This window comes from Chiloscyllium punctatum, chromosome 10, assembly GCF_047496795.1.
Source record: "Chiloscyllium punctatum isolate Juve2018m chromosome 10, sChiPun1.3, whole genome shotgun sequence".
Lineage (NCBI taxonomy): Eukaryota > Metazoa > Chordata > Chondrichthyes > Orectolobiformes > Hemiscylliidae > Chiloscyllium > Chiloscyllium punctatum.
In genome coordinates, this window is record NC_092748.1 from 12,938,272 (window position 1) to 12,952,990 (window position 14,719).

The window sequence follows — 14,719 nt, forward strand, 5'->3', positions numbered from 1 at the left end:
ATCAGTAGTTAGGAAGGCAAATGCAGTGATGGCATTTGTTTTGAGAGGACTTGAATATAAAAATAGGGATGTACTTCTGAGGGTCTATAAGGCACTGGTCAGAACACATTTGGAGTATTTTGATCACAGGAAGGCTGTAATGCCCCTGGAGTGGGTTCAGAGGACGTTCACAAGAATGGTCCTAGGAATTAAAAGCTTAGCAAATGAATGTTTGAGGACTCTGGGTTTATACTCCTATGGAGTTTAGGAGGATGAGGGGTGATCTAATTGAGACATAAGGAATACTGAATGGCCGAGACAAAGTAGATGTTGGGAAGATGTTTTCATTGGTAGGTGAGACTAGGACCCGAGAGCATAGCCTTAGAGTAAAGGGAAGACCTTTATAGAACAGAGATAAGGCAAAACGACATCAGCCAGAGAGTGGTGAATCTAAGTAATTCATTGCCACAGAAGGCTGTGGAAGGCTGGTCACTGAGGATGTTTAAGACTGAGATAGATAGGTTCTTGAGGATCAAGGGTTCTGGGGAGAAAGTGGGAGAAGAGGGTTGAGAAACTTAGTAGCCCTGATTCAATGGCAGAGCAGAGTCGATGGACTGAATGGCCCAATTTCTACTCCTAGATCTCATGGTCTTATTATTATAAAACTCTTTTGCAGTCTCTCCAGTGTGTCCAAATCCTTCCTGTAGTGTGGTGTCCAGTACTAAATGCAAAAATCTAGCTCAGATCTAAAAAGTGTCCTTTATAATTTTAATCACAACCTTGCATTTGTAGTAGCTCTATTTGTGAAGTCTAGAATACTCAACTCACTCTACTTATTCTGACATCTTTAATGACTTGTGCACATATACACCCAGGTGCCTCTGCTCCTGCGCACCTTTTAGAATAGTACCCTTGTTTTGTATTGTATTACCACAATCTTTGTACTCCTCTGTACTCCTATTTCTCTGCATTGAATGTCATCTGCCAATTTTCACTCCATCAACTTGTCAATGTCCTTTTGAAATTCTAAACTGTCCCCTGCACAGGTTAGAGCCTCCCAAGCTTTATCACCTGCAAACCTTGAAATTGTTCCCTACACCCCATGATCTAGATTTTTTTTATGTACATCAGGAAAAGCAAAGGTCTCAATATAGATTGCTGGAGAACTTCGCTAAAACATGTCCCTATCTTGAAAAATAACCATTACTCCATTACCTAACCTTAGACAATTTTGTATTCATGTTGCTACTGCCCCTTTTATTCCATGATCTATAACTTTCCTCAAGTCTGTGCAGCACTGTATCAAATGCCTTTTGAAAGTTCATATACACCACATTAACATCCTTACCATCATCAACTCTCCTTTTAAAAATATACTTTATTCATAACAATTAACTTTATGGACATAAAGTGTTAAAACAGTTATGTACGTTCTTGGCAGAAGGAAAAACAAACACATCAGAATTTGACATTCTTCGAAATTTCCCTGCAGTTGCAGCAAAGGAATTTCCAGCTCCAGGATATTAATCGAGCAATAACAAATCCATGCTGATTCTTTCAAAGAACTCTTTTTTTTCATGTGACTATCGATTCTATGCTGAAAATTTTATTTCTAAAAGGTTTCCCCCACTGCGGTTAAAATGACTGGTCTGCAATTACTGGTCTTATCTTATACATCCTTGTCCAGAAAAGGTTGTAATTTACATAACTCCAGTCTTCCAATACCACCCCTTATCCTGGGAGGATCAAAAGATTATTGGCAAAGCCTGTGCAATTTCTGCGCTAGTTTCCATCAGCATCCTGAGATGCATTTAATTCATTTCCTATACCGTCTCAGATTTAAGTACCAACAGCTTAAACAATACCGCTTCCTTATCTTTTAAATCTTTTTGAGTTTGAGTTTCCTCCTCTGTAGACTACTTTGGAGCTTTCCTTTTGTGTTAGCTGCTTATCTTTTTGCCATAATCCATCTTTGCTTCTGCTGCTTGATTTTCACCTCACTTCAGAAACTTTTATATTCAGCTTGGTTTTCAATTGTATTTACTATCTGACACCTGTTATAAGCGCATTTTTTTCTCTTTGTTAACTTCCAACTCCTTTCTTATCCAGGATTTGTTTGTCCTTGCTTTTCCCTATTGAGGGATATACCATAACTGGATTCAAACCCTCCTCTTCGCCCATTGCTCCATTACTGTTTTCCTGCCAACCTGGGTACCAGTCTATTAGGCTTAGCTCTGTTCTTACCTGAATGAAATTGGTTCGTTGCCAGGTGATCATTCTTAAGGTTTTTGCGAAGATTTGTAGCTCAGGTTGTGGATGCAGTTGTTGGTTCGCTCACCGAGCTGGTTGGTTGTCATGCATGCATTTCGTCACCATGCTAACCAACATCATTAGTGCAACTTCCGTAAAGCATTGTTGTTTTGCTCCGCTCGGTATTTATATGATCCAGTCTGTTAAGGTGGGTGGTGTCATTTCCTGTTTTGTTCTGTAGTAGTTTGTATGTGGTGTCTATTTTTACATGTTTGTTAATGGCATTTCTGGTTGAAAGCCAGGCCTCTAGGAATTCCCGTGCATGTCTCTGGTTAGCTTGTCCTAGGATGGTTACATTGTCCCAGTCAAATTGATGGCCTTCTTTGTCTGCTTGTGTTGAGATGAGGGAGAGTTGGTTGTGCCATTTTGCTGCTAGTTGGTGTTTGTGTATCCGGACTGCTAGTTGTCTGCCGGTCTGTTTGGTATAGTGTTTATGGCAATCGTTACAGGGGATTTTGTATATCATGTTGGTCCTGTTAGTTTGCTTTCTTTCCGTGGATGTTGTTTGACCAGCTGTGATTTCCAATATTTTTAGTTTTCAGTCGAGCCCGAGGCAATGTTGAATTGACGTATACAAGAGGAGTAATCAGTCAGAGTTGGAATATCAGTTACTACACAGATCTACTGAGAGGAAATTAGATCACCATGAACATAACTTGAGACATTTCTACAGACTGAATGGAATAGCAAGATCATTCCAGCTTTTGTTTGAATAAATCTTTCATGAGATCTATATTTATTCAGTGGTGTGTACACCTCAGATGGCTAAGCAAACTGTTGTGACATTTTAAGTTCTGCAAAGGTGAAGTCACAGGGATAAAATCACTTAGCACCAACCACCCTTACCATTAGCAGTAGTTTCTGGATCAACAGACCATCTTCAGGGCTACCCTTATTATTTTGCAGACTGGTGTCACATTGTCAGTGATTATTGGAGTTTAATTTAGATAAATAAAGTGTTGCATTTTACTAAAGCAAATCGGGCCAGGTCTTATACACTTAATGGTAGGGCCCAGAGGAATGTTGTCCAATAAAGAGACCTGGGGGTACAGGTTTGTAGTTCCTTGAAAGTGGAGTCACAGTTGGATAGCACAGTGAAGAAGGCATTTGGTGCACTTGCTTTTATTGGTCAGTGCATCAATTACAGAAGTTGGGGTGTCATGTAGCAGCTGTACAGGACATTGCATAGGCCACTTTTGGAATACTGCATTCAATTCTGGTCTCCCTGCTGTAATAAAGATGTTGTTAAATGTGAAAGAGTGCAGAAAAGATTTACACAGATGTTGCAGGGCTTGAGCTGTAGGCAGAGGCTGAATAGATTGGGGCTAATTTTCCTAGAGCGGCAGAGGCTGAGGGGTGATCTTATAGAGGTTTATAAAGATCATGAGGGGCATGCGTAGGATGAATAGTTAGGTCTTTTTCCTAGGATAGAGGAGTCCTAAACTAGACAGCATAGATTTAAGATGAAAGGGCAGATTTAAAAGGGAGCTAAGGGGCAACGTTTTAGCAGAGAAGGTGGTGCGTGTATATAATGAGCTGCGAGAGGGAGGTGATGGAGGCTGGTATAATTACAATGTTTAAAAGGCATCTGGATGGGTACATGAATAGGAAGAATTTAAGTGGATATGAGCCAAATGTTGGCAAGTGGGAGTAGATTTATTTCGGATCTGTGGTCAGCATGGACAAGTTAAACCAAAGGGTCTGTTTCCCTGCTTTACTCTGATTCTCTGATCATACTCAACTTCAGCTGCTGCCAGTGTGATTGTTTGTTGTTTCAGTAATGACTTTTTGTTCTCAACAGCTTTGGTTCATGTTTGCCTGCCCAGTTTTTAGAAACAGATTATTACTAAGTACATAGCTGATTGGATGCTAGTGTAAGCAAACCTACTTTTAAATGGAACTACTTAGGTAGCAATTATACTGAGGTGGACTTTCCCAGTAATTCTAGCTGCCACCTTCTTTATAACCTTTGGTATCTTACTTTCAGTATGTTTGATCAGAACTGTTAGGGTTGTCTCTGTGCATATGTTTTCGATTTTCAGGTGCCACTTTCCAAACTATTCAACTTTACCTTGAATTAAAGGAAATTCTAGGAGCGTGCTGGAATTTCCTTCCTCAGATGTGTGACACATTTTGGAAGGATGATTGAAGAAAGGAATTTGAAATAATTGGTATAATTTTAAAGGACATGCAGGAGCAGACGGATGTTTGAAAGCACCAGAGCAAGCAGTGTTTGTGTTTAAAACAAATGTGATTGTAATCCACCCTTTTCTGTTTTGACTGTCAATAGACTAACTTTTGCCGTGCGTATAAAGGGTTGGGTGTGGAACAGGGTTGGCAGGAGAGCCAAATTTGAGATTTATTCATTCTCATGGTGAAGTTGCCACCGGTGATCAGTCATACAACTTTATAAAAGAAACATTTGTATTTACACAGCAATGTGAAATATGCCAAAACACTTTTAAATCAATGCATTTTTTTTGTGAGTAGCATAGCCATCGTCAATTTGCCCACATGAATTGATAGTAACCAGATTGGCTGTTAGTTTTCCTTTAACCAACAATTCTATTGGTCTGGGCACCAGGGAGACCTTACTGCTGCCACTTTGAAATAATGCCATGAGATCTTGTACATCCTCCAGAGTAGGTAGGTAAGGCCAAGGTTTAATATCTCGTCCAAAGGACAGGAGAACACACTCACTCTTCAGTACTGAAATGAGAGCAGGAAGTGCTGAAGTACCCAGAGGCTCAGTCAACAGCTGGGATGACAGAAACAAAGTTAACGTTTTAGGTGAAGGACCTTTCATCAGAACTTGGGAAAGTAAGAAATATAATAGGTTTTCAGCAAGTTGGCTGCTGGGGTAAGAACAAAAGGAAGCTCTGTGATAGGTAGAAGACAAGAGAATGAGAGAAAAGTTGATATTCCAGTGTGAAATGGAATAGTGATGGGGCAGGCAAAGAAGCAAAAGATGTGCTGAGAACAAATGAACTGCCGATGGGAAGCAAAATTGAGAGAGACTAAAACTTACAAAGAAAAGGAAGCAAAATGTAGTTATGATCCAAAATTATTGAATTTGTTGTTGAGTAGATTTAAAGTGCCTTGTCAAAAATAAGGTCCTGTTCCTCAAGTCTATGTTGAGCTTCACTGGAATAGGCCAATGGCAAAAATGTCAGCTTGAGAGTAAAGTACAAAAAATAAAATGAAGCTCATGTTTGTGCTCGCAGACTGAATGGAGATGTTCTACAATAAACTATACTAAAATTGGTGATCCAGCTTAGATAATGTAAAATCCATGCCTAGCTTTTGGTGTTCACAGTTCAAATCTGGCACCCATTATCTCAGCAGTTGACTCATTCAGTTGAGATATTAAATCTAAGTTCCTTGTGTCCAGTTGTGAATCAACATAGTCCCAGGGGGCCATAGGGCTGCTCTCTCAGAGAGAGATCACTGGTGGTGGTTTTAATGCCTCAGGTGAGAGGTGAGGTTAAGAAGGAGAGTCCCTCATAGTAATACAAGAATTGGACCAACACCCATAATTTTAATAAGGAAGGGTGGAAACAGTTATCTCTGGTGTTCTGGTTAATATTTGCTCCAAATACAGTAGTTTAAAAACACAGATTATTGTTTGTAGCATTTTATTGTACTGAAAATGGCCACTGCATTGTTACATACAACAGTGTGTGCATTTGCAGTGTATTTAACAGTATGCCAATTTGGGAAGTTGTGAAAGCGCTGTAGAGAGAGGAATATTTTTGTTTTGGTAAGTTGAGTTTCAATTGAATATTTACTTAAAGAAACAATAACTTGTATTCCATTGGAAAAGAGCAGGGGAGTGGTATTAGATAGTTCTTTCAAAAGAGCAGCACAGATGAGCTTTCAAGCTCTGAAGGAGACTAATATACTGTCAATGTAACAAACAGTTTAGTAAGAAACAAAATTTCAAACTGTAAAAGAAAACTCGCAAATGTTTTTATTTTTTATTCTTTCATGGGATGAGGGTTTTGCTGGCTCGGCCAGCATTTATTGCCCATCACTAATTGCTGTGGGTCTGGAGTCACATGCAGTCCAAGATAGCAGTTTCCCTTCCTGTAGGACATTAGTGAACCAGATGTGCTTTTTCCTAACTAGCAATTTCATGGTTATCATTAGACTTTTCTTGAATTCAGATTCCACCATCTACCATTGGAGTATTCGAACCGGAGTCCCCAGCTCATTACCAGGGTCTCTAGGTTAACAGTCCAGCAATTACTACCATTAGGCTATTGCCTCCCGTGTCTACTCCTGCTTTATTAATTCACTGGCTACTATTAGTACTTTTTACCTAACTTGAAGAATAACACTGTTTATTCCAAAGTGAAAGTATACTTTCTCTCAAATGTTAATTCCTTCAAATTGTTTCAAAGCATGTCGCTCATGAATTGAAATCAAACAAACTTGTCACTAAAAAGATAATTTAAATTTTATAAGCAGAAAATGCTGAATACACTGGAGCAACTCAGTCACTATCTGTGGAGGAAGCAACTTGTTGTTTTTACATGTAAGACCTTCTCCGAGCAGAAACAAACAAGCATTTAAAAATGAACAAAAGCTAAGATGGAGTGAATACAAGGGAAAGTGCTGAAATGGAAAGTTGGAGATGGCTAAGTGACCAAAGTGATATTAATAAAAGGTAATATGAAGCATACTAAAAGAGATTGAAGATGCTTTAAACATGGGATCTGAGAATAGATGTGGTAGTGGAAAGCAAGCTCTAAAAATGAAACTGAAGTGACACACAACTCAGCAGCCTGAGAAGTTGATAGTAAGAGTGCTTTTGTGGAAGGTTAAATTTCTTTTTTTTAAAATAAAAATGAAATTTAACCAAAGTTGGTATAGTTTCTAGTTTTCTTTGAAATCAGCTGGTATACTGCTGTGTTGTCCTGTTTCTGTAGTGTAGGGAGTTCAGGAAATGAAATTGGGCTGCTGATGAACAGGAACTTGCAGCATCTGCTTAACCACAATGCAGGCAAAGGAGCAGGATTACTTGTTTTTTATTGAATAAAAACCTATTTTTATAGTGACACCCATGTGCTGTTCAAAATGGGGATGATTGCATAATCCTTCTGTCAGTCACTACTGTAACTGACTGCTGTTGATTTTACATACTTTCATAATAGCAGGTGTAAATAACATTTATTTGCCATTGGAAGAACTTATTAAAGGTCTGCAGTGATTTTGGCCATGAGCTCAGTTTGCTGTTGTTGAGAAACTCTTTAAACAGTAATGACTGCTAATGACTCTGTTTACTGAATGAAGACTGGTTCTGTTGGTTCTGTCATCTTCCATCTAATGCTGTTGATAATTGCTTTGGGAAAAGAAATTCCTCTTATTTTATATCCATTATATTAGCAGTAAATGTTAACATATCAGTGCTCAAAGTAAATTTAATTTTGAATTTAAGTGATGCCATATTTGCTGATGCAGTAGTTGCTGTATGCTGCAACTGTAAGCAAATCCTAATGTGCGGGGGGCAAAATTCTTGTGTGTTTATCAAATTTCTACAAGAAGGTTGTGTCTGTTATTTATGGCAAAGATATTATAATTGACATCAATGCAGGAGTTCATCAGGGCAGTTATTTTCTACTGAACCTATTCAGAAATGTTGTTATATAAACCAGAGCAGATAAACTTGCATCTATGCCTTCTGGCCCAGAGGTGGCTATACTACCGCTGTGTCACAAGAGCCTTAATATTATAACACCTCTCTGGAGCAGGTAGGACTTGAAACTGGGTCTTTTGGCTCAGAGAAAGGAACACTACCCTGAATATTACTTTAATCTTCTTGACGATTGGGAAAATCAAATTGGCAGAGTTAGCCAGAAGGAAAGAATTAATTGTGTATTTGGGACAGTTTCCTGGATCCAACCACGAATCAACCTATTTTGGATCTGGTAATATGTAATGAAGCAAATTTAATAAATGATCTGAGCAATAGATTTATTGCCTTTGTTTTTTGAAAGTGCATGGTAGCCCTGTAGGATGTCAAAATCCAATCTTTGTTTCCTTTTTTCTCGCAAAGATTGTATGAGACAGATTGAGAACCCTTTGTGTGTACTTATAGGCAAATGTTTTACACATAAAGTTTTATTTTTGCAACAAAAAACTCTAGAGATAGTAGATCCATGGGTTGTAATTTTCAAAGAATCTTTAAATTCTGGAGAAGTCTCATAGTAGAAAACTGCCAATGTAACACTCTTATTCAATCATGGAGGGAGACAAAAAGCAGGTTAACAATGCGTCAGTTGGATTAATGTCTTTCATTAGGAAAATGTTAGCCTATTATAAATAATTTAATAGCAGAGCATTTCGCAATACATAATCCAATCAAGCAGAATCAGCATGACATCATGAGAGGAAGTCATGGCTGACAAATATGAGAATTCTTTACTAGTTGATCTAATATATATATAGATTTCCAGAAGTTGCTTGCTAAGAAATTGAATGTTAAACTAATTAATAAGATAAATGCAAATGACATTGAAGATGGTATGGAAGTATGGGTAGTGGTTGGTGACAGTGTCCCCACATCTGAGCCAGAAGGCCTGATTCAAGTCTCACCTACTTCAGGGAAGCATTATAACATGCTTAAAGACACTGATTAAAAGTACCTATAAGCATGATAGAGAATTGACTAACTAATAGAGAACAAAGTTGGCTAAAGGGGACATTTTCAGGATTGCAATCTATAACTAATGGATCGCCACACAGATCAGTGCTGGGACTATAGTTATTTACAATATATATTAATCCCATAGATTATAGAAGTGAATGTACTATCACCAAGTTTACAGATGACACAAAGTAATTGTGCATGCAAGCAAATGAGGATCAGACAAAGTCTGCAGAGCTATATAGACAGATTAGGTGAATGGACAAAAATAGAAAAAGTGGATTGATTAAATGTTATGTGGGAAAATATGAAGACAAAAGAGCTGAATTTATTTAAATGGAGAGATACTGCAGAAAGCTACTGACTAGAGGGATTTGGGAGTTCTTGTGCATGAATCACTAGAAGCTAGAATATAGGTTCAGCAGCTAATAGGAAAGGCAAATGGACTGTTGGCCTCTTTATCTCAAAGGCGATGGAGTATAAAAATAAGGCAACCTTCCTAAAATTATGTAATGCACTAGTCTGATCACAGCTGGAATATTGAGAACAGGCTTCAACCCCTTATCTAAGAAGGTTCTCTAGACTGATCCTGGGCACAGATGGATTTTCTTTTGAAGTGAAGTTGAATTGTAAAGAGAAGACCTTGTTGAAATGTGTACAATTCTTGGGGAATTTGACAAGATACATTCCCCTTGGAAGAGTCCAGAACTAGAGGGCATAATTTCAGGGTAAGGTGTTGCCTATTTAAGATAACTGAAACAGAATTTATTCTTTCAGAGGGTAGTGAATCTATGGAATTTCTTCTTGTAAAGGCTGTGTCAGTAAGTATATTCAAAATTGAGATAGACAGGTGTTTAATCGTTAAGGGAATTGAGGGTTATTGGAATAAGGCAGGATGGTGGAGTTAAGGATTATCCAATCAGCCATGATCTCGCTGAATGGTGAAGGGAACTCGTGCCGAAAGGCCTACTTCTGATCTATGTCTTATGTAAAATTCTAGTCTCTATTATTTTGGAAGGTCCTGAAGATTAGGTAATTTGGGCAACAAAAAAAAATCTAATCTTGTATATCTAGGCTACGTACTTAATATAACTTTGAGTACTGGTATGAGTCATTTTCTGAATTGAATTTGCAATTTAGTAAACGGTTTACTTGGAACTTTGCCCAGTATTGGCTGGCAGCTTGTGTATTGCACTGATTTAATCCCAGTCTTCCTTTTCACTCACTCATAATGAAAATGTTGCTGGATTATTCAGGCCAACATCTCATTGAGCACCTGTTCAGTCAGGAGTACACTGATTAATGTCACAATGCTTGTAGCCCTCAGTTCTATTGCACATTATTGCATCTGTGAGGATTTGCAAAATCGCAGGGTGTATTTCTGTAGCAGGCACATGACTAAAGAAGAGGAGAGACTCGCTTTTTATTATCTGTTTATCTTAAAATCTTTATCTTTCTTTTTACCCATTCGCTATCTCATTGTATATTATATCTGTATAGGAGAGATTAAGCAATCCTGCCCTGAGTAAGCATTGCTAATTATGCTCTTTTTCCCTCTGACCTGTTTCCTTTCTTTCTAAACTCCAAACTGTTATCTGTCTTGAGCAAACTATCAGGACTTTGTGTAGTTCCAGAAAAATGTCCTGCTGAATCCACTGCGGTCACTCAAGAGTCCACACTGTAGGAAAAAGGGGCGAAAATACTTACCATCCTACTTTGGCTAAGTTTCATCCCTAGGTTTTTATTTTGTCATTTTAAAAAAAGTTTTTATTCTTTCCTTAAGAGTGATTCTTAATAAATTGTAAACTGGTTGTGGCTTCCTTTATTTTCATTGCAACTTTTTTTTTCTTCATATGCTTGTGTTGATTTGTTTGCAAGTACTGCTGCAGATGGTGTTCTGGTATGCTGTTGAGCTTAACTGATTTTGTTTCATGGCTGTTCTGTCTTTTGTATCGGAATAGAATAGGTCTATGTTCTTTGGTTACAAAAATGAGAGGTGAAATATATAGTTAAAAAACTCAAGGGGCTTCGCAGGTTCATGCTGTAATAATTTCCTTTTGCACAGTGTGTCAAACAGGGGATTGTGGCTCTTGGAGTAAAGGGTCAGTCATTTAGGGCTGAGAAGTGGAGAAATTCATTCAAGTAGTTATAAATCCTTGGAATTCGAGAAAACTAGCTGCTCAGCCAGCAAGTAGATTAAAAACTGAGATTGGAGAATCAAGGAATATGGGATTAGAGTGGGAAAGCGGATTTACTATAAAAGATCAGCCGTTATCATAGTGAATGATGGAGTACGCTCAAGGTATAATGGCCTATTTATTCTTTCTGATCTTTTTGGCTGTCCACACAGCCTTTTTTTTTGAAATTAAAGTCATGCTGATTGAGAGCTAGATATTAGTGAGAGTGCCAGGAAGAATGCCCCTTGCTTTAATTAAGAACTGTAATGTATCTTTAAGTTCCATCTGTGAGAATAAATGGAGCTTCAATTTAATGCCCTGTATGCAAGACAGTACCTCTAACAGTGCAAGACACTTCTAGTACTCCAGGAAAGAGTTTTTTTTTTGCTGAGGTAATGTACTGCAGACCTTGGGTTAGACTTCAAGTCGCACCTTTCTGGCTTGAACGTTGGAGTGCTGTCACTGAGCATGGCTGACAGTTAAAATGCAGGTTATCTTAACAAGTGGATAGTAGAGGAATTTGTTTTAGCAGTGCAGCTATATCCTGTCTTGATGAACTTTTGTAGTAGGAGTATAGTTGATGCAGGCTAAATAATAGTGAGTAGAAAGATATATAATTAGGAATGTGGTGGTTGACATAAGTATTTCAGATATCCTCCCTGAAGTACTCCCTGGGACTGAAGAAATGAAATATTTGAATACTTCTAATGGGCATGTTTTGGATATACTCCAAAAGCTCAGCTTGCAGGATAACTACTGGTCTGTGACCTGTTATGAGTCCATGTTGGCTGCAAATGCGATTATAGATGTACTGCAGAGTTGCTCCTGAATTTCTAATTACAGTTCAGAATGTGGATTTTGAAATTGCTATTATTTAAAATCATAAGGATAGATGTTCATAGATTTGCTCATTCCATTAAGGGAGACTTTATACTGATAAAGAGAGGGAGTGGAGGAATTCTAATCAGTGTAAATGGAAGGATTGATGGGAAGGCTTCTGAATGTGACGTAAGCATGTCATTTAGAAAAGAAGGACAAGACAGAATCAGAGTATGTAGTAACTCTGAAGACCTAAATTGCATTTATTTTAATGCAAGGAATCTTACAGGTAAGGCTATGAACTTAGGGTATGCTTAAGAACATGGGATTGGGATGTCATAGCCATTACAGAAACTTGACTGAGAGATGGACAGAACTGGCAGCTTAATGTTCCGGGTTTTAACTAGGGAAGATATTTCTTACAAATAAGAAAGAAAAGATCATTTTGAAATTGTACTATAGGCCCCCAATAGTAACAGGGAAATTGAGAAACCAATATGGAGGGAGATCTCAGATATATGTAAGCATAATAAAGTTGTAATAATGGGGCATTTTAATTTTCTTATTACTGTAGTAACCCCGGTTAATGTTAAAGGTTTGGATGGTGGATTTTGTCAACTGTCTTCAAGAAAATTTTCTTTATCAACATGTGAATGCTCCTACTAGAGAAGGAGCAAAGGCAGATTTACTTTTTGGGCAGTAATGCGGGACAGGTGACTGAAGTGAGATAGTAGGGGAACACTTTGGGTCTAGCCATCATAAGTCTATTCGTTTCAAAATGGTTATGGAAAAGGATAAGCCTTTCATAATTTCCTTAATTGGAATAAGAAATTTTTTTAATGTATGAGACAAGATCTTCTAAAAATTGATTGGAGTAGACAGTTTGCAGTTACAAGAACATCTGACATGTGGGGGGTGTTCAAGAGTGTGATGACAAGAGTTCGGAGGTGTTATGTTCCTGTTAGAATGAAGGGTAAAGCTGGTAAGATGAAGAAACAATGGTTGAACAAAGATTATTGAGGTTCTCGTCAAGAGAAAAAAAGAATCTTACTTTAGATTTAGGCAACTTGGTTCAATTGAATAGCTTGATCAATGTACGGACATTCTTAAGAAAGAAGTCAAGAAGACAGAGGGGATATGAGAGAGCATTGGCAGATAAGGATAATCCAACGAGGTTCTACAAACACATTTAAGAGCAAGAGGGTAACCTGAGAAAGATCAAGGAGGTCATCTTTGTATTGAACCCCAGGACATGGAAGAGATACTAAATAAGTATTTCTTCACAGTTTTTACTGTGAAGAAAGAAATGCAGGGAAATAAACTTTGATGTTTTAAAAACAGTTCACATTACAGAAGAGGAAGCTGGAGAGGCCTTAAAGAATATGAAGGTGGACAAATGTCTGGTCCTGATCTGAACATTGTGGGCAGAAATATTTGCATCATCTATAACTATGGGTGAGGCGCCTGATGACTGGAGGGTGGCTAATTTTGTACCTTTTTGTTTAAGAAAGGTTATAAGGAGAAACTGGGAACTATACACCTGTGTGTCTGACTTCGGGTGTGAGTAAATTGTTGGAGGTGATTATAAAACAGGATTTATGGACATTGAGAGGCAAAAATTGATTAGGGATAGTCAACATTGTTTTGTGCAAGGAAAATCGTGTCTCAAAACCTGATTGAGTTTTTTTGAGGAAGTTACCAAAACGATTGATGTTGGCAGTGCAATAGATGTTGTTTATTTGGATTTTAGTCAAGCCATTGGCAAGATGATTCTTGGTAATCTAATTAGTAAAGTTAGATCACATGGGATTCAGGGTGAACTTGCCAATTGGATACATAATTGGTTGAATGGGATGAGACAGAGGGTTGCTTTTCGGATTGGATGCCTGTGACCAGCGGCGATCCACAGGGATCATTTCTGGGTCCTCTTTTGTTTTTCATTTGTGTAAATGATTTGGATGAGAATATAGAAGGCATGGCTTGTAAGTTTGTGGATGACACCAAAATTGATGTCATTGTAGAAGAAGGTTTTCGAAGATTACAAAGACACCTTGATCAAATTGCTCGATGAGCTGCAAAATGACAGATATAATTCAACCTGGATAAATGTGAGATATTGAATTTTGATACCACAGACAAGGGTAGGGCTTAAACAATTAATGGTAGGGCCTTGGGTAGTGAAGTAGAACAGTGGGATCTATGGCTGAAAATGTGTTGCTGGAAAAGCGCAGCAGGTCAGGCAGCATCCAAGGAGCAGGAGAATCGACATTTCGGGCATGAGCCCTTCTTTCCTGAGCTCTGATCTCCAGCATCTGCAGTCCTCACTTTCTCCAAGAGGGAACTATGGGTCCAGTACATAATTCTTTGAAGTTTGCATCACATATAGACAGGATAGTTAAAAAGGCGTTTGGCACACCTTCGTTTGTTGCTCAGTCCTTTGAGTATACGAGTTGGCAAGTCATGTTGAGTTGTGTAGAACATTGGTGAGGCCTTTTCTGGGATACCATGTCCTGTTCTGGTCACCCAATTACAGGAAGGATATTATTAAGCTGGAGATGGTTCAGTAGAGATTTACCAAGATTTTGCAAGGTATGGAAGGTTTGAATGAGAAAGAAAGGCTGGAAATTTTTTCACTGGAGCATAGGAGGTTGATAGAGTTAACTATCTATACCCGTTATTAAAGTTATCTTTTAAAGTTTTTTTTCCCCTAGAATGGGGGATTTCAGAATAGGGGCACATATTTAAGGTAAGAGGAGAAGGATTTAAAAAAGACATGAGGGGCACA

General features: G+C 38.2%; 1 protein-coding gene across 2 annotated transcripts in view; it reads left to right on the forward strand.

The window, feature by feature from the left end:
• Window positions 1–14,719, forward strand: part of trak2 (trafficking protein, kinesin binding 2) — a 79,047-nt gene that overhangs the window by 12,715 nt on the left and 51,613 nt on the right. The gene's annotated exons all lie outside the window — the stretch shown is intronic.